This window comes from Lissotriton helveticus, chromosome 6, assembly GCF_964261635.1.
Source record: "Lissotriton helveticus chromosome 6, aLisHel1.1, whole genome shotgun sequence".
NCBI classification, from domain to species: Eukaryota; Metazoa; Chordata; class Amphibia; order Caudata; family Salamandridae; genus Lissotriton; species Lissotriton helveticus.
Window position 1 is genome coordinate 710,652,662 of NC_136067.1, and position 18,372 is coordinate 710,671,033.

The 18,372-nt window shown below is 45.8% G+C and overlaps 1 protein-coding gene across 2 annotated transcripts in view; it reads right to left on the reverse strand.

The window, feature by feature from the left end:
• The window catches only part of RARS2 (arginyl-tRNA synthetase 2, mitochondrial), a 286,247-nt gene that overhangs the window by 259,415 nt on the left and 8,460 nt on the right, over positions 1 to 18,372 (reverse strand). The window lies entirely within an intron of this gene.

An 18,372-nucleotide genomic window follows, 5' to 3' on the forward strand; every position in this document is an offset into this window, starting at 1 on the left:
TCAGCTGAAAAATAATATGAACTTTGAGTGAAAAACTGAACTACAACTACCAAGAAACTATGGGGTAATGGTGCTGTTACATGCAAGCAGTGCGTCCCTACCTACTTTCAGTACTGTATGGTAATTATACCTACTGTGGTTGAGAGTCTTTTCAATGGAATTGTTGGGGATTATGACAATGTTACTTGTGAAAGGCACAAGACATGATGCAAGCAAAATAATGGAGTCCAAAAAAGCCTGGGGGAGCCTTCAGGGGTTTTTCGTCCCAGGTAAAAGTCCGTATGTACTAGCTCTTCCCACCACTGAGAGGTGGCGAGACTCGTTTCTAACAAATTCCTCCCTGCCAGACATCTGGCAAGCCATTGCAACTGAGCTGCAAGATAACAGACCCCAAAATTCCAGGGTTGTTGTCTTCATCTATCAGAGGGGAGCAGTAATTCGTTCATGCCACCTTGCAACTTCCTGCCTTCAACATTAATCCGGCTAGCAGACCATTTAAATCTCTGAAACGTATTTCAGGTATAACCTCAGAAAAAAAGAATGCCACATGCCACCAGAAAGAGAGACAACAAATGGCTGTCCCAATATTAACATCCAACAAATTTCTGTTGGAATGGTAAATCCCGATTCCTAAATATCAGAACATGTGTTGTTGCCAACTCAGTTCCCATCAATTAGGTAGGCATTATTGGGGGGCCAAAAGGAAAGGTACAGGTTTTCCGCCAATGAACCCCGAGGCTAAATACAATCTGAATGGACATGAATATCTCAATTAGTTTTGTAAAGTCCGACTTGAAGTTCTTGACATATATCAAAATATCATTGGCATGTAGCAAATTTATATGAGTTGGCCCTCTAACTTGCAGACCCCAGTCCATCCCTATGTCCCATACTTCAGCGGCCAGTCTTGATAATTAAAGCAAGTAACAGGGGAGTTAGCTGGTTGCCCTGCCGCATGCCACTGTTGATGCCAAAGGAATCAGATATAATTTGATATATCCAACTATGGCAGACGGGCGGGAATACAGCAATCTAATCCATCACATCATCCGCTCACCAAACCCAAACCTTTCGATTACCTTAATCATATAACTCCAAAATAAAGTGTTAATGCCATTTTCAAGGGCTAAGGCTAGCCACATCGTATAAGGCCACGCTTTGGGTGCTTCTTCTAGGATGCCAAAATCCACCTAAAATTAGAGGAGGTTTTAAGTACTGGGATGAAACTGGAAAGTTCAGTTTATCAGTCCAAGCAGGACAATACAGTTCGCCAGAACTGAACTGAGTAGTTTATAATTAGTATTTAAGACAGAGATTGGCCGATATGACGCAGGAGAAACAGGTTCCTGTTAGACTTGGGATCTGAGGATATGTTAGCTCCATTTGTCAAGAGAGGCAAGCGCCCCTCCTTTAAAATCGCCTCAAATAAAACTGCCAACCTAACAACAAACAGTGGAACATAGAGTTTATCAAATATATTTGGAAGACTGTCTGTAGGAAACGTTTTACTATTCAATAAGCTGTGCAGGGCACGTGTATCTCCTGTTCTCTAATGGGCTGTTCCAGCTTACCCGCTTGGAGAGGAACCAGCTGGGGTAGCTCCGTCCTAGAAAGGTATTCATTAATATCCCCTTCGACTGGTAATCAATCTTTAGAGTAAGAATGTTTATAGTAGACAGTGAAGATTATGTTATGGTATTTAGACACTGGCTCAATCTATCTCAGCTAATTTTAATGACTGCTAACAGATGTCGGAGAATCACGGCCAGACCAGTCAAGCAATCGGTCAGCCCCTCTTGTCTGCTTATTGCTCAAATTTGCTCAATAGTAGGCGTGAGAGCAAGTTCTCATGCAGAATTCAACTGAACACTTCAGACAGCTAAAGTACTCTGCATCCATTCTGCTGTATAACAGCATTATACCCAATACAGCATGCCATGATGGTTGCTGCCTTTTTTTGAAAACATGAGCGAGGTGTGCCAAGACCTTAGGTTTGAGAAGACTGCCACAGTGACTCACTTACACTTTCTGATACTGTCAAAGCTCACCATCCAGACTGTGGTATCTCAGTCTGCAGGGTGCCTTCGCGACATTCTCAATGGGGGTTTACAAACCACACTCAGTCTGTGGACACAATGCAAACAACTAGTTCTACACCTGCCTAATGGAGAGAGTGCATCAGGAGGAGCGCACACTCCTGCATCGGGGTACCTCTAAGGTAGGCATCCCTACAACTCAGAAGGACAATCTGACAATGGTAGCCACTTTTTATAAAGGGAGGGCAAGTTCTCCACTCACAGGTAAGTATCCCTAAAGATACTTTCTGCTTAACTGCCTGCAGGTCTCAGACTGCCACAGCAGACCCCAAATATGTTATTTGTCTTGCTCGAGTGTTGGGTTGCATTTGCATCTTTTATGTCATAACAATCGCAGGGATTATAGTTAAGTTGTGCTTTATTAAGAGGATATGAATGTTGTTTACGTGGTAAGCCCATTGCTCTATACAAGCGAAGCCATTTGGGCTCTCTGGCACCCCTGCATACATTCTTGTCAAACATCTTTGTTCAAATTGTTGGTCTGCTCTCTGTTGGACAAATTATGCAGCATAGAAAAGATGATCAACTTTGGACAAGCCATTTCTGGGGCATGAAACTGACATATAAGTATCAAAACGTGCAGACACACCTAAACCAACTTCCTGTCATCCCACAAACAGAGTTGATGGGGCTACCTATGCGCGTAGATCCCTCGCAGTACTTGTTTTCAGGGAGGTTATGCATTTGTACAAAGTCAAAACCTGCTGTATCCATGGCAATGGTGGACGCATTAGGGCTAGAAATACAACATAGTACTTACTGGAATTTCAAGAGGTGAAGGGGGCATCTGTATGGATGCTTTGATGCAATCCTGAATTTCCTTTTAAAGTTTCCAGAGCATCAATAATGATTGGAGCATCTAGTCTGCAAGCTTTTCAGACACAAGTATCCAGGGCCTGTAAATGGACGTTTTATTTTTTCTATGTTTGAATCGACGCCTGCAACCACTGACTCCTGCCGTGGATATTCCATCCATCCAAAGGATGTTCAAGTGTCTCTCTTGCTGTTTCCTTGCTATTCTGTGAGCTGCCAAAATAGCTGTGACAATTGCCTCCAACTTTGGGCTGGTACTTGTGAATTTTTAAAACAATTAATTGTTTTACTAAGGACAGCCAAACTTTCTGTAATTTGTTTGAATTAGTAGACAAATTTGCCAAGACAAATACATCCTTCGATATTAGATTTAATGTTCTATTAGAAGTTGACTTCAATGCTTAACTGGGTAGTGCAATGTTGCCTTCAGCTTTTCCCTTTTTGTACCAGGAGCAGGGCCCTACCCAGCCTCAAGACTCTAGGAGTTGTACGTTATATACTTCTCTGGTGACTTCAGAATGTTATGACCCATCAAGAGCAGTGTGCGCCAATATTTATAGGCAGAGGTAGTTGCTCCATGATTGATTATATTTTTGTGTCTAGAAGAATGTTTAACTATGTATATCAATCAGGAAATTTTGACTAGCGTACATAGTAATCATAATCCTTTAGCTATCTTTTTAGTCGTTCTAAAGAAAGAGATAAGGCACTTGCTGGTTCACGGTTTCTTATATCAACTAAAGACTCAGGACGACGGTTAGTATGGCATTATGAAAAATAGATAAAATACTGTGTAGGGTCATTGGTGGAAATAGGGAACTGATTAGCTTCTGTTTGTTCCTTGACGACACCCCTCTTACTATTGTCAAATGTTTTACCAAGCTGAACGCCAATATTAGGGATTTGTTTTTTACATCTGTAGGGACTGATAAAGATCATTATCCATTGTGGTATGCCCAGACGTGGGTCCCTCGCTTGCTGTACCACTGGATTCAAGCTAGCCTGGCTGATGAGGAGTAATACCCCAAAACCGGTCCCCGGATGCTTGTTTCTGGTCCAGGGAGGACCTGGCCAGGCAGCTCGGGCTGGACTGTTTCCATGAGGAACAGGGTCAAGACTGATTTGCATATGGCTAGGTGCAAACTGGGGTGGCATAGTGAGCGAAAAAGCGATGGTTTAAACCCAGATCTGCGACTGGGGGTAAGTGTCAGAAAGGTTTCAGCACTCCGTCCATCATCTTGTGTTTGCCAAGTTGGCGCAGCAAGCAGGCCTCTTTAAATAGAGATTATAAAATATAGTCTCTCATGTGACGATTCGCAATGGAGCTGGGGTAAGCTATAGAGTATACGGTCGGGTGGGCACGCAAGTTTAGAAATTGGAGACAGTAAGGCTTAACAGTAGGAAATGGGGGAGGTAATAAACGGGGATAGACAGCAAACCCTACCAGTATCATGGTTAACATTGGCTACGTAAGAAATATGCAAAGTTTGTCTAATGGCACAGAGTTTTTAAATTCATTTGCATATTAATGTAGTCGTTTGATGCTTTAAATGGTAATATCAGTAATTTCATTTGTTATTGTAGTGACCCCTGATGAAGGGCACCCGAGGCCCGAAATGCATTGGGTATTAAAATAAACTACATTGTCTTTGACGAAATTGCTTCACTCGTGTTCTGTGCAAGAGGTTCGGATGGCCCAGCCTTAACATGCGAAATCTTGTAAATTGGCAAATCCACTCCGCGTGTGGAGAGAAAATGTTTGAAAAAATTGAATGAAAGTGTGCATAAACTGGATTATATTAAAATACATTGAATTACTTGGTGAATTTGGAAAATCTTCTAGAATAGGCAACTCCAGTTATGCGTTTGGCAGGGGCGATAACACTCCCCTATTCTGAGAATGCAGGTGGTTCAGGCATGGGAAAAAGTTGTCTCACAAGTTCTGAGACTGGCACTTCATATTAGGATCCTCCCAATTTGGTGGCTGTGCCTCTTCTTGCATATCGTTGACTCCATGGATGTTACTAAATGAGTGAAGGGGGATGCAGAGGGAGGGAGACCTATTCCTCAATGGTACCTTAACGTCAGTAGAGGAGGTTAGACTCACTACGGTATAGAACACGGACAATTTTTGCAGTATGCGAGCATTTCACACACTACCCGTGAGATCTGGATGTCATTCCAGGATGAGCTGAGTGAGTCCAGGTCCTGCAGGTGATCCTAGATCCCGGGTCTAGTAGGGGCATTACCTCCCAGCTTAATGCAGCCCTCAAGGACGACAGGCAGATGAGAGTTGCCTCCAGGCACAGCAAATGGGATGGGATGGGGAACTGGAGACCCCACTCACAGACGGCGAATGGAACAGGCCCCTGGCACAAATCTGTGACGTAACCGGCAATGCCACATTAAAATTGGTGCATTTTTATTAAAAGCATAGAGCTTACCTGACGTCACAGCGCCTACATTGGATATACCCGATGCCTCCAGCTGGCTGCACTCAATGTGGAACACTCCCGGCAGATTTTGTACATGTGGTATGGGATTGTACGTGGATATGGGAATTTTGGGGAGAGGAAGTACAGGAGGTGCATAGAGTGACGAGGGTGACTGTAGATAACAGCCCGACACAGCCTGTTGGGACGGTTGCCTCTTCCTAAGAAGGGTAATAAGAAGCAATATAGATTTGCACAGTTGGGGCTGGTGCGGGTGAGATGGCGCATAGCTATACATTGGGTTGCTCCGCCCCTCTGACTGCATCCAAATGGTTTGCTGACTTCCTGGAATGGGCAACAGCGAAAGAATGTAGGCTTTGGAAGGTCCGCACTGATGAACATGCAGAATGTGACCTTGAGATTTGGGAAACATGTTGGATGGATTGAATAACCAGGGCGCGGACCTGAACGACGACTCAGCCTCAGACTCTGACGCACCGGTAGCAGCCGATGCTAATCCTGCTTTGTTGTCCGGGAACGACATCGGGTAGGAGGACCAAGAGGTCTCTCCCTTCACCCCAAACTCCCATGCTCTCACCACACCTGGGCCCTCTTAAGAGACATGGACGTTTTCCCTCTGACCAGTACTCCTACCACAGAACCTGAGTGGGTGAGTGTGAGAAGCTGGCCTGGTATACAATGTCCACTAATGTAAATTGGCAACTTGCACCAGTCCAGACAACCCTTGTGGTGATTTAAGATGTCTCAGACAACCTTAGAAAGCTATCCAAGTGGTAGCTGTGGCGAGCAGCCTTCAGGCTTAGTCTTGAAGAAGTGTAAAGCAGCTTGTTTTACCAGTATGCAATCTTATAGTTCAGATTAAATGAAAAGGCACCACACAAAGAATTTATAAAACATATGTACTTATTATACAACACTAGTATGTTAAAGTGTCTCCCACACAGAGATACACACAAAGCACATAATACTTTAGCAAAGAAATCAAAGTAAATGGCACTAATGCACAGTGGGCCCTGGGGGAGGGGGCAAACCATATACTAAGAAAGTGATATATGAACCACGAATGTTGAGAGGACGTAGAATTGCTTGGCACCCACAGAACCACCCAAGGTAAGTAGATGGGGGCCCCACGGAGAGCGTGTAGTGTGTGAACACGACCGCGTGCTGCGTAAAAGTCTATGTGCAAGTCGCAGTTGAATTTTTAAAGATTAGAGACCCTTCCCAGTGGACCCTGAAGAAACCCTGTGAAAGACAGAAGGTTGGAGAGCCACCCCACCCAAGGAAAACAAAGGTGACCCTCAAATGGACCCACAGGCCGGAGGAACAGGATTCGAAAGGACCTCATGCAGCTCACCAAAAGATGCAGGCCACGATGCACATGATGCGTTGAAGCCGAAGATTCTGGTCCTGGTGGTGCTTGAGGTTAGGGCTACTTGAAGCCCGAAGATCTTCTTGCAAAGATGTCAACAAGCCTTTACAACTGTAAAGGGGACGCAGTGCTCAGGGGTTCAATTATCACAACCCCCATGAGCACTACTGGCTTCACATTTGGTGAGAGGGTAGAGCAGGCCTCGGGAGCTGGGGAAAACCACCACCTGTGTTGCAGAGCCCACAGAGTCCGGAGGAGCTCAGGATCTGCAGATTGGTCGACTTAGTCACGGTGCCTGCGAAAGAAGGGGAGTGACCCCTTCACTCCAAGGGAGATTACTTCAGTAGTCCTTGATGCTTCATAGGCCTTGGAAGGTTCCTGTAAGATACACAGGCAGAGATGATGCAGCAGCCTGGAAGGGAGACGAAGTCCGGCCCAAATGAAGTCCAGAGTGCCCAGACGGTTGAAGTGGATTGGTTTCAGTTCTGAATCTTATCCCACAACGAATCTAGGGATCTACACCCAGGTAAGCCCTTAAGTACCCTAAAGAGAGGGTTGGGAAGATTCAGGGGAACCTCCCAGGGGAGGGTCTGGACAGAGGGGAGGTTACTTTGTCCAGTTTCGTGCCAGAGCGGAAGCCAAAGGCTCCCAGGATTGGTTTGAACTGGACTATGCAGAGGGAAACCAAATGTGCCCCTCATGCAGACTTTCAGGCGCTGGCAAACGCACCCACCCAGCCCTTATACACTAAATCCTGTCTGGGAGGTGGTCTCACCTCCCTGTGACAGGAAACCTATGGTGCCACCTTCCTCTGCTCGAGCTTCGCTCAGCAGCAGGAGGGCAGAAATGTGTCTCTGGTCGGCAGCAACCATTTTGGGCTGTCCGGGACTAGAAGACTGAGAGACTAACGGAGGGCTCTTCTAGTGCTTGGAATCATACCTCTGTTTATGGTGTGGGAGGTATGATTCCGGTTCCACGCAGTAAGTTCACACAGCAATGCGCTTAATTAAGCTTTCGGCTCGAGCCGCCTCGCGGTTTACCAGCCAGGCCTATTTAGTATGAGGAGACGCGCTAACGCCCATTGGTATAGAGGAGACGCGCTAACGCTCATCAGTTTTAAAAGCGTAATTCAGTGCACGATTGTAACCACTACACGGGTAGACTTTTAAGGAACGGTGAATAATTTCATGTAGTTATCAAATACGAATAGAGAGATGGAATGTTATATTACTACTTATGTCAGTCTGATTGTGCCGCACGCATTATGGGGCTTAGATACCATGGTATAGATTGAAAACTGTTAAGGTGAGAATAGGAGTCAGATTAGAGCAGAGGTCTTCAAACTTTAGGATGCCGAGACCCCACTGTCAACATTTTCCGGCGTAAGGACCCCCTCGTGACAAAAATGTCTAAACCTGTAGGCAGGGCTACTGGAATAATGAGGCGGGTGAGGACCAAATTACGCGACAGGCTTAACCAAATTGTGTGGGAAGAAAATGTAAATAATATTTTGTGATACCGCATATTTTGAGTTAGCATTGCTTCATTATTTTTACACACAGTAAAACTGAGAAACAATTTCACCCTATCAGTACCAGTTTATAACCAAAACACAGCAATTAATATAAGAAGGATGTCTATTTAACCTTTGAGATGGGCCTTCCACTCCACAGGAATACGTGCTGCCACATTAGAAGCTCACCTGGCCCTGGCCAAGACCAGCAGGGGTCACTTAAAACCCTGGCGGTCTTGTGCCGAGTTAAGCAGTTTACCTATGCCGCTTTCCTCTTACCCCCTCTCCTCTCCTAATCCTGGATCCCTCGCTCAATTTGCAGGCCACTTCTATCACCCTTTTTGTACAATTTCTGAATTCTTCCCATTCAACCTCTCACTTCACCTTTAACCACCTTCTGCCATTCTGTCTTTTCACTTACCTCACCTCTAATAGTCTCTCACATTTATCTCATGGCCTCTCTGGCCCGTCACCTCCCGTGACCCTCAGCACTTTACATTCACCTCAAGTCTCTCCATTCAAATGTTTGACTATTTGTATCTTACACCTGTTCAGTCCCCCCCATTCATCTTTCACACCTTTGTTCTTCCACACCTTCTTGAACCAATGTCTCTCTCCCCTGTTACCTCAGCACCAGTGCCTAATTTGAGCAGGTGGTTTCCGGTGCTCGGCACTGGCACCTAATTGTGCATACTGGCACTATGAGAGTCTGCCACATGGTGGCTCTGTCTAATCTGTGCAATTTAAAGATGAGCAGAACAGTTATTTATTAATTCAATATACATTAAAAATTATAAACTCCTGACACCCAGGCCATTCTTATAGCATTGGAGGCTTGAAATAGTGTTAATAGTCACACTTGTACAAGTGTTATGGTTCGTAGTTGCATAGGTATTGTCATTGGCCGGGCAAGCAAGGCAATGGGTTGGTGGTTAAACTTGTAGTGGTCCACTGGTGAGTGCCCTGACACATGTTTTATTACAAATTAATCACTGCTCAGCACCCACCCCAGTACTCCCTATCTTCCCCTATCACTGCTGTCCCGCATCCAGTCCTATGATTAGGGTTGCCAGCTCATTATATTGGATTGGATTGGATTAGTATTTGTATAGCGCGATAGCTACCCGCAGGCGTCCTAGCGCTAAAAAAATTACTGTTTCATAGGTGTCTGTGGCGGGGTCTGGGTTATCTGCTAAAAAGAAGGGTTTTTAATTTTTTCCGGAAGAGCAGAAGGTTGGGTTCTGATCGGAGGGAGATTGGGAGGGAGTTCCAGAATTTTGCCGCATTTACTGAAAACATCCTGCCTCCGCTCCTCTCTCTTCTGATCCTGGGAATGGTGGCTTGGAAAGTATGGGCTGATCTAGGCTGTCTGTTAGGAAGATAGGGGGTGATCAGAGTGTGGTTCAGACTTGCTCCTTTCCTCCAGTAGGCACGGTGGGCAATACACATGCTTTTGAAGTTGGTTCTTTCTCTCACTGGTAACCAGTGGAGATGTTTGAGTTCAAATTTCACGGATTGGCGGCGGGGGATGCACAGCAGAGTTCGGGCCGCACAATTTTGAATCAGCTGGAGCTTTTTTAGGGTTAGTTGAGGGGCTCCTAGGTAGAGGGCGTTCCCGAAATCAAGCCGGGAAAGGATTAGGCCCTGAACCATGATCTGTCTGGCTTTGAACGGTAAGAGCAGAAGGAACTTCCGAATAAGTCTCAGGATGCCCATGCAGGTGGCAGATAGTTTGGTTGCCTGGTAGCCGAAAGTCAGTGTACTATCCAGCCAGATTCCTATTGATGTCCCAGATGGTACAAAAATAAGCAGTCACCTAAAGCTGTATTTTCAGCACTTATCTGTGCATACTTAGAACAGCAAATATAAATAGAAAGCACTTTTAATTGTGTTCTTCTAGGGCTGCCTCAATGATCCATGGCTGATAGTTAAAGGGAACATAGACAGAAAAGTCACAGAACAAATGAATACATTTTTTTTTTTATTCATAACTCTATTTAGTGTCAATAGGACCTCTTTGCAGGCTCTTTAAACAACACAGGGCTGGCATTTTCTTTAGGCAACCCTAATTTATATTCCTTTTTCATGAAATACATTCTAACACTACCCCAGTAAATGTAAAAGGCAAATGTAAGGAATAGGCAGAGTGAGGGCCCAGGGGGTACTGGAACTAGAAAAAAACAAAGCCTCTGTAACCAGTTTACAAAAGGTATGTAAATATGCTAATGGTCTTTAATGACATGTGAAAAACTCGGGCGTGCCGGAGATAAGAATCCAGACACTGCCCTGCCGAGGCCCCAGCAGCTCGAGCTGCACTGCAGCAGCCCGGGCTGAGACACACGACGGGGAAGGAGGGGGGCTGAAGCTATGGGCCTGGGCAGATGTGTGACCGGGAATGCGCAACCCCCTTTCTATCACTTCATGGCCCCCCTGGGGTCGTGCCCCACAGGTTGAATACCCCTGGATTAGAATGAGTTACCTGACACCAACAGGAGATATTAAAGGATGGATTTGTTTTTTGATAACCTTTACTGCACTTCAATGAGTTATGTTTTTATGCGTTATAATGTACTACAACGTGTAATGATGTAATTTTAGTAGACTGTATTATTCATTTAATCATGTTAATACAATTCACTTGACACATGTTTTAGACTAAGATTATGGACTGATAAGACTCTTGCTTTATTTCGTTACTTCTTAGGCCCCTGAAGAAGGGTCCAGGTAGAGACCCGAAATGCATTGGGTGGTGAAACATATGGAGTAAATACATATTGATCATTTATGATTTTTGCTGATTGAAGAGAATGAGATATCATTTTATTTTCAAAAGATATGTTAATTCAAAGAATGGATTAACATGGCTCACAGCCTCATTTATTGATTGAATTGTGCCATTAACCTGGATAAGGAACTGTTTGTTTCAATTGAAAAAGTGCACACATTCACCGGGAAAGGCACGCCTGACCTGATAATTTTCGCATTATTATTTGACACTATCAGACGCCTGGCATCGGATGGAGCAGCACTACATTAAAATTTGAATAACACAGAACTTTTGATCAATTAAAATGTGCACGGAGTACCATTACAGTCAGGAGGTATGATTCCAACATGTTTGATACCAAACATGATATGATTCGTTGCAGCCGTTTTGGAGATGGTCATTGCGCGATTACGCGGTGCCCCTCTATATAGTATATGGCTGCTACACTGACAACCAGGGAAAATGGACTTCGTGGGTTGCAGGGGTGTCCTGCTCATGCAGGGGCACCCTCTCACTTAGAACCAAGCATCCTGTCCTCAGGATTGTAAAGGCCTGCTATTGTGGTGACTCATAGGTTTTAAGTGCAGTGACCCAAGATATAGGAAACCAATATTTTTAGTAAATGGTGCTAGCACCAACTTACACAGGCCGCAATGGCAGACCTGTAGTTCCATTTTGAATGGTCTCTCATGGGTGGCATAATACATGCTTCAGCCCATGGGGAACCTCTGAGGTACCTATGCCCTGGGTACATGGGTACCATATACTAGGGACTGACCAGGGTACCCCAGTATCCAATCTGGGATGTGCCTAAGTACTGAACTTACCAATTTAGGGAGAAAGCTGATAGACTGGGGTCCTGATTAGCAGGAACCCAGTCAGACTAGTCAAAAACATTATCACACCAGGCAAAAAGTGAGAGTAACCATAAGAAGCAAATCCTACTTTCTTACAGCGAGTATGCCTGATGTTGGTCTGTGCTTCTTGTTCCAGGCCTGCACCCGGCTACCCCTCCCTCTCTTCTCTTCACAGTTTTTTTCTTTTGACAATTATACTGTTGTCGAGATGGCACATGTACATGCTACTGCACTGTTATTTTTGTGAATACTGTATTGAAAAGAAAATGAATTAAAAGATTCCCCCCGCAAAAAAATAATGCAAGCACATGTAGCATACAGTTGCCAGAATGAGTGTTATCGTGTCCAACATTCAATGCCCCCTGTCAAGCTGCCACTAGATCAGGCTTCTTTTACGAGTGGTATGCTACACCTCAAGGTACGTGTTTTGCTTCGAATAAAGGCCTGTTACAGCACCCAGATTAAGATAATGACACACTGTTTTGTGGTGTTTTAGTCCGGTATGTGCGTCTGCGCACCATTTTTACATGTGGCCACTCCCAGTCTCAGGGGTGGGTACATCCTGAACTCCAGAACCAGATGTCAGGTCAGGAGAAACGAGCGATACAGCACAGTACTGTACATTCACTTTAGCTTAAAGCCCATTAGCCTAGGCAGTGAAATTAGGCATGACAATACAGGTGCTCCATAGCCTTCATAGCAGAAGATACAGAACATAAAAACTACAGTGCACAAGTTTCTACACCTCTTCTGAAATTAAATTAAATTCCAAAATGATTGTGAAAGTACCCTTAAATACTTGGGAGCCATTTTCATAGTCCAACCGATCAATTGCAATTGGGTCCTGAGTGGCATTGTAAAGCAGGGTGAGGCACCTGGAGGTGGTCTATGGAAGTTTTGGTCTCATTATAGTTGGTTGGTTCCGGCACAAGGCCCAGGAAGAGAGGTAAGGCTGGCAGGGGTGCCTGGGCTTAAAGAGTAACTGAGGGTTGGGTCAGCCCTGGTTTCGTATGGCGATAGGGCTCAGAGTGAACAAATATTTCTCCTGACATCTGGTGTAATCTACAGGCCACACGTTCCATTCCAAACAGGTCTAAACTGGGCATTTCATCCTTTGAATGTCCTTAAATGTGGCGTCCTTCTGTGGTCCCTATACTGAGTACCAGTAATACTAGCACCCATTATTTATACTACTTCAAAGCGGCAAAACTGTGTAATATGCTAAACAATGCAAGTTCATATTAAAATCCCATGTTATACATTTACAAAAAATGCAACTTCTGAAGGATACTTTTAACAGCAGATTCCTCGCCTTGTGAATACCCCAAGGTGGAATAGAGGATGCCTCACACAGTTAAAAGGCTGGACAACAGTAGCCATCCGACCTAATGACTGTATTGTGTCATACTTAAGAAGCAATATAGCTCCACAAGGCTTAATTGTGAACATCATCCCAAGACTATTTTTGGAAGACAAACTATTCAAAGTTGATTGGTGCCAGGTGTCCTGGAAATGCACCAAAGACCTACTTTTCCTGATTTCACAAACAGCGAAGCGCCTTGCTGATGCCCTACAGGACAAAATGTCAGCCATAGAAGCTACTATGAAAAGTGCCATCAGTAAGAACAACAAAGCAGCCTTCACTACCAAGCTAGCTGAAATAAATCAAGAAATGTCAGATCACCATGATTTTCTCCTTAATCAAAAAACAACCAAACTCCAGAAAGACATTACCAAATTCGAGAAAGAAAAAGTCTACCCTTACCTTAAGGATGGTTTCAAAGGGAAGAAAACTAGCTATTCCTCAGATGAGAATTCGGATAATAACACAAGTAGACGAGGTTCCACTAGCAGTGATTCCAGTGGTGGCCACCCGGGCAGGAACACTCGGTTCCAACAACGCTCTACCTGGCAACAGGGCTACCAACCAGGTCCGACCTTCATGGGTCCTCCCCCCCATATGACACCACCGTGGCAATATCCGTTCTTCCCACAAGGCCCCCCGCAATATTACCCTCCAAATCCGCCACCTTTTCAAGGCAGAGGCTGGGGCAGAGGAAGAGGGCGAAAGTGAGGAGGGCAGAAAGGAGTGCAGTGGCAAGACCAGGCGACCCCATCGACCTCAATGGAAACCAGGAGCATAACATCCAGGGGGAGAAGAGCCTGATCGTTAACCTCTCGAAGAAAGTACTCTCCCCTGTGGAGACCAGCATTTTGGAAAAGGGACTCGGATTTGTCCCGACCCCGACCCCAGATAGCTTCCAGGAGATGATTGAGATCCAACAACTTTTTAGGAAAGTACGTCTCCGTGCCTTTTTTGACAACAAACCTGAAATCATCAATGATGACACTGGATTGAGAAAACCATCCACCTTTACTCCCACTGATGGGATGGTCCCCCAGGAGATCCTGACTTTCGAACGTGCGGTGCTGACTAGCCTGAAGAACAAACCAACAGTCAAACAGTTCCACAACCTCACGTCCAAAGAACGACAAGCATCCATTACTCTGGGCCAAGACCAATCCATCGTCATAAAACAGGCAGACAAGGGGGGAGCAACGGTCCTTCAAGACTATGAGGACTATGACCGTGAATGCAGACGACAACTGTCCAACACCAATCACTACCGACTTCTCACTGAGGATCCTACTAAACGGCTGACCACAACTATCATGAGCCTAATAATTGAGGGAGAAACCAATGAATGGATTACCAAGAAAGAGGCGGACTTCCTTACCACCACGGAACCGATCACGCCTTATTTCTATACCTTCCCCAAAATTCACAAGGGGATCACCCCGGTCCCGGGAAGACCTATAGTCTCCGGGATTGGGTCACTCCTAGAGCCACTATCCCAATTTTGCGATGCCTTCCTCCAGCTCTTGGTGAAGCAGATTCCTTCATACCTGCAGGACACCAGAGATGTCCTGCACCTCATTGATGAAGTGGATGGTAGAGAGGATGTTGACCTCCTCCTAACCCTAGATGTAGAGGCACTATATACCAACATCCTTCAACAAGCCACCTTGGAAGCCGTGGAATCCACATTACGACTGGAAGAATGGTCCTCTCCTACTCCCATTACTTTCATCATGGAACTAGCCCACATAACTCTCACAGAGAACTTTTTCAGGTACGAGTCACAGCTCTACCACCAAGTGAGCGGGACATCTATGGGTTCTACCTTCGCGCCCAGCCTGGCCTGTATTTATATGGCAACTTTCGAAAAGATTCACATCTACCCACCCGAACAGAACCCGTTCCGGGCACACCTTACCCTTTGGCGTCGTTACATTGACGACATTTTAATATTCTGGAAAGGTGATCGAACAAGTTGTGAGGCCTTTTGTGCATGGGTTAACCTACAAGATCCCTTTCTGAAGTTCACAGGCACAATTTCTGAGAAGTCGGTCCCCTTCCTAGACCTTACTATCAGGTTGGACCCCACAGAAATTACCACTACCCTCTTCAAAAAAGAGACTGACCGGAATAGTCTGCTCCTATACAATAGCCACCACACCAGATCTCTGAGAGACAACCTGCCGTTCGGGCAATTTCTACGGCTCCGCAGGAACTGTACCTCATTATCAGACTACAAACAAGAAGCTAATATTCTACAACATAAGCTCTTGGATAGGGGGTATCCCACGCAACTCCTAAAGAATTCGTCGAAAAGAGCCCTTAACAACAACAGAGACTCACTTCTGGAAACCCACACCAAGGAGAAGGATGACTTGATCACCTGCGTGACATCCTACACAAGAAATTCCACGTTCATAAAGAAAGCTGTGATCTCGCATTGGGGTATCTTAAACACAGCGGGCCTTGATCTACCCCGGCCCCGCTTTGCTTTCAAAAGGACAGCCAACCTCAAGGACACTTTGATCCACACCCGCCCCAAAAGGTTCAGCACACGCCCTCTGAAAACCCTGTGGGACTTGCCCCCTGTCGTGGGTCATCATCGGTGTGGTTCCTGCGTGATATGCCCTCAGACGCTCCAGGGCAAGACTCTTGAACTCCCCAATGACTTCACTTGGCACCGTAATAAGCATACGAACTGTAACAGTGCAAAATGTATTTATATGCTTATGTGCCCGTGCAAATTGCTCTACATCGGGATGACGATGCGCACTGTCAAATTGCGCATCATGGAGCATTACAGCAACATACGCTGTAAGAAAACACACACTAAACTATACGAACACTGTAGACAACAAAATCACCTGCCTGCAGATGTACAATGGACTATTCTCGAATGCCATCCCTCTATCAGTCAGCAGGCACTGTACAAAATGGAACAGCGGTGGGTGCACCGCCTTCAGACTGATGCCCAGGGGCTTAACGATTCTATCCCTTGGAATGTGCTTGCCAGATAAATCAAACTTAGCCTTTCCCATTATTAATTATTGAACCCTACCCGCAAGATGCCCGTTTGGGTTTTTTCCCCCCGCCTGCCCCCCCTTGAGCCTGAGCGCTCGTCGGTACCTCTCAAACCCGGTACCGATTAGGCTGATGTACATTAAAATTTCCCCACTCTAAGATGGCGCTCAATTGTCGGCCGGCATGAGCTGTTGCTGGCTTGACTGTCCCTCTTCTCTGTTCACACGACGCTCCCTCGCGTCTCCTAGCAACACACCCTCGACACGCCCACCCACGGCGCTCGCGGTTACCGGCATTTATACCTCGCGGGAGGCACAGCGATCCACCGGCTGTCCTGCGTTACCGCCGCCGTGGGATGGGTAGGTGCTGACCCGCTTTGCCTAGAGCAATCCAGGTAAGGTGTAGGGGACGGGCATAATGGATGCCCGAATGATCGGGACACGTTATCATTTAACAACAGGTTGAGATCCACCTCCGTGATCACGCATATTATGACCAATAGATATATTCCGTCTACCCTTCCATGTAGGGGACTCCTCGCTGCTCAGGCCTTCCCAAGGACAGTTCGTGGGGCCCGGCCACCAGGGATTAAGGGTAAGGAATTGCCGAGAGTCACCCGCCTGGTGACCTCGCCATCATGATCCTAATGAAACACGGTTGGCTTTGTTTTCTCTGTATCCTCAGAATTCCCCCTTTTTAAATTGTTCTATTATACTACCGCTAAGCTGTAAAACACAAATGGGTGTCATAGCATGGAGTATAAATAATGGTATAGACTTAACCTATGTATTCCTAGCAATTCTTCTATGGGATACATCATCACCCTCCCGCCCATCCCTTGACTCTTCACACACTCCCTCTCTCTTCCTCTTTACATCACCAGGTTGTGGATGTATACCTTTTGAACCATAGTAGATGTTCGAGTACGCTTCTACATGTAAGATCCTGACTGATTGCATCCAGGACTGAGTGTGTCCATTTCTTCCCAACATTTAGGGCATGGACCACCGCAGGATCATCCCCTGCCCTGATACACAGGTTGTATATGAAATTTTCTTCAATTAGGTGGAGATTTCGCACTAACTGATGAGCTACCATAGGTCCTGAAGAATTGCCATAACTGGCATGAAACATGTCGACCACACCATAGGCGAGGGTTGAACGAGGCCACATTACCCTACTTGTTACGCTTCGCTACCCCTCCCTTTACCAATTTTAACTAAGCAGTGAGCCATATCATTAAAGTTGCTCTAATGGACTCTACTGACTTATTTTAAACTTCCACTCACGCTCACAATTGCACTCCCTAGGTCCCTCACACGCATGCACCCATTGGCCAGGAATAAAAGAACTCCGCCAAAAGAGTAGCACTACGTGCTACCCGGCAGGCATTGCACCGCCAGCCTGTCGTTGGAGCAGGAGGCCAATGATGACACAATACAGTCATTAGGTCGGATGGCTACTGTTGTCCAGCCTTTTAACTGTGTGAGGCATCCTCTATTCCGTTAAGGGTTTACTTGATTCCCTGCTGCAAATTGCTATCTTCCTTAGAGAGAGCGGCTACTCCCCCTTTCGCCCCCCCTCCCTTCCCGTAGTTAACTCACCCCTTGGGGAACTCTGTACACCTTCTTGATAACTCCTTGTTGGACACGTACATTGGACCCCGGTAAAAATTGTCCCCCATTGTCCCCCCTGATTGCTTACAATACCCCAAGGTGCCAGACTGTATTGGGAGATTATTCTCAGCATTCCTCCCACACATTCCTCCCATGCGCCAGCACGTGATGTAGTGCAGCTCTGCGTAGACTACATCTTGCTCCGGAATGGATACCGAAGCCACATATATGAGTCACCCCTGAGCGTTGTTAGTTTCGGTCTCAGCCCTTTTGGATGCAGACCCGGAACACTTGCCTTAACTTTTTTCTTTTTCCACCGTTGAGATTTTTTTGTCAAACTTTGCTTCAGTGTTCAAGGGAACATGTCCCCACCTAAAACCACATAGTTTAAGTTTTGTAGGGCCTGTTGCAAGCAGATGTCTGTGACAGAATCTCACCTTGGTGTCTAGGGTCATTGCACAACTCCAAGGCCTGCAAATTCTGGACCCGCATGAATCCCACGAAGAT